Consider the following 2,853-nt stretch of genomic DNA (forward strand, 5'->3'; position numbering starts at 1 on the left):
TATCTTCCGTCTTTGGCAAAGTCAATGGTTCTCCTTCAACCATCAGGGCTATTGAAGTGTCAGCTAAAGACTATAGCCAACAGAATACCACGTTGAATTATGTAACATCCAGTAACAAAGTGGCACCAAGTTGTTTGTGAACTAATGTCTGCGGGTGAATAAATGCCGACGACAACACAGGAAGCCAGGCAAGCCACCTGACAGTTTTAAGGCTTTCAGAGAGCTTCTCGGCTTTATTCTATGGCTTTTTTAAAGGCTGTTGGGCCCCAGCAACGGACAGAAAAACTCCTGGGACAACAGAGAGGGAAAGGTGCTTCATGATGACAGCGGGTCCTCACACAGAACAGAAGAAAACAGCTAGCCACAATCAAATACACTGTGTTCATTTGACAAACCAGAAATGACATTTCACAAGTTCAGCGAAAATTAAGCGTACCTTAGTATGGATGGTTGACACTTACAGCATCCACTTCTACTAAGACAGTACCATATTCTATAACCAATCTGAAAATCATAGACCGTTGCAGCACGGTAGGAAAATCCCTCATATATGGCCAGTCTCATAAACAGGAGTCCTGGGTGAGTGGTGGCTCATCACTAGTTCTGCAGGGGTTTGAAATCCCCTCTTCACCCATAAACTCCGAACTGTGTCTCCTCCTCACATTCTGCGTCCCCCCATTAATTCCTACATCTGAAAGAAACCATTTGAATACTGGGAGGTCTCCCAGTCTCCTTTAAAGAAATCGTATGGGCTAACCTCTCTGTTGTCGCTTGAGTAGCAAAACATGGGTCGTATTCACTATGGGACCAAATGTTTTTTATTTTTTTTTGTGGAAATTTTAGTGGCTTGTGGAGAAAAGAACAGGAGGGTTTAGAACTGCAACGTGTCATTATAAGAAACACTTGTTTTCGACAAGGCTAATCTTGGTACGGGGGGGCAACCTAATGGACCACGGTTAGGTACCTGTTGCTGCCTTGAAGTCGGGCCTCTTCTTGATTGAGATTATAAACCGTTAGGTATTTCATGTAGGAACATAGGCTCTCTCCTCGTCTCCATCCGACGCGACACTCCTCCGCAGCCTTGAAGATCTTACAGGCACTCTGGAACATAGCTGGCAAAAACACAACAAACATTTACCCGTACACTTCTTGGACATAACAGGGCCTGTCTACCAGGACCGATACAGACACGTATGGCTGGCTCCCACAACAGCCTGTTACAGGACCATATCAGACCACGGGGGCCATGCCGCACAAACAGGCCTGTTACAGGGACCAATACAGACACTAGGCGTAGCCCACACAGGCCTGTTACCAGGACCATAATACAGGTCTTACAACCGGAGTGGCGCCCCAACAGACAGGCCTGTTACAGGACCACAGTACAGACAACCCGGAGTAAGGACGAAATGGCTGGCCCACAACAGGCCTGTTACAGGGACCTACAGACACTGGCTGTCCACAACAGGCCTGGTTTTTGCCTTATCGCTACACAGCTGATTCAAATAACCAACTCATCACCAAGCTTTGATTATATAAATCTGCTGAGTGGTGCTAGAGACAAAAAACAAAACGTGCACCCAGGGGGAGGGGGGGGGGGCATCAGGATCAAGTTTGGGAAACCCTTACTTCGACCACCAATTTTCAGGTGATTATTTTAAAAGTGCCATTTGAATGACATCCATGCCAGAACTAATAGCTTACCTCTTGGTGTTGACTTTGTCAGGCTTGACTTCAGCTTCCTTGTTGAGGTCCCCCAGGTTAGTAGAGAGGTACAAGTCCTTCACCCACTGGACACCGCAGGCATCTTCTTTTTATCAAAAAGATCAACCAGCCCCTGTACAATGTTCACATATTCCAGTCCTCACCTCTCTGGAAAGACAAAAACAATTGAATCAAATAGCTTTTATTATTATTGTAGTAACCCCTTGCCTGCCCCATTCATAGAGGTCAACGACCTTTAGCACTGATTGATGAGGTATCTTCTTCCAGGGGACTTTTTTAAAGAGCCCAGACGTTCGGTCTGAACTTTAACATGCATCGCTTTGGGTAAGTTTTTGGAAACTTGAGGAAGGCCGCCAGAAATGGGTCGGAATGAAAAAAACTGTCAGTTGCAACTGTGATAAAGCCGGTGTGGGATAATCAAATGGACGTATGTTTTGAAGTGGCTGTCCTATAATCTGAGAGAAATAAGACAGATGAGGAATTTTTAGGATTTGTTTAACAAATATTTAACCACTTATTTATTTATTTTATTTTTTGTAGACACGTCTAGTGAGGCTGGTACCAGGCTGCCTACAGACACGTCTAGTCAGGCTGGTACCAGGCTGCCTAACAGACACGTCTAGTGAGGCTTGTGGTCGTCATAGAGAAAACAACCGACATGTACACGTTTCGATGGAGGGATCATATGTGTGTGTAACCTAAACTGTTCAGACGCTACAGACACGTCTAGTGAGGCTGGTACCAGGGCTTGCCTACAGACACATCGCGTTTCGATGGAGGGATCATGTGTGTGTGTAACCTAAACTGTTCAGACGCTACAGACACGTCTAGTGAGGCTGGTACCAGGCTGCCCTACAGACACGTCTAGTGAGGCTGGTACCAGCTCCTACAAGCACCGTCGCGTTTCGATGGAGGGATCATGTGGTGTGTTGTAACCTAAACTGTTCCAGACGCTACAGACAGAAGTAGGCAGATCGGCGGTACCGACTTCAGACGAGTCCCAAGAGGCTTGTGGGGGTCGTAGAGCAAAACAAGATTAGTTAGTCGTATTATACTATAACTGTAAAGTGTTTGGTCCCATGTTTCATGAGCTGAAATAAAAGATCCCAGAAATTTTCCATACACACA

This window comes from Salvelinus sp. IW2-2015, unplaced genomic scaffold, assembly GCF_002910315.2.
Source record: "Salvelinus sp. IW2-2015 unplaced genomic scaffold, ASM291031v2 Un_scaffold4582, whole genome shotgun sequence".
Classification (NCBI taxonomy): Eukaryota; Metazoa; Chordata; class Actinopteri; order Salmoniformes; family Salmonidae; genus Salvelinus; species Salvelinus sp. IW2-2015.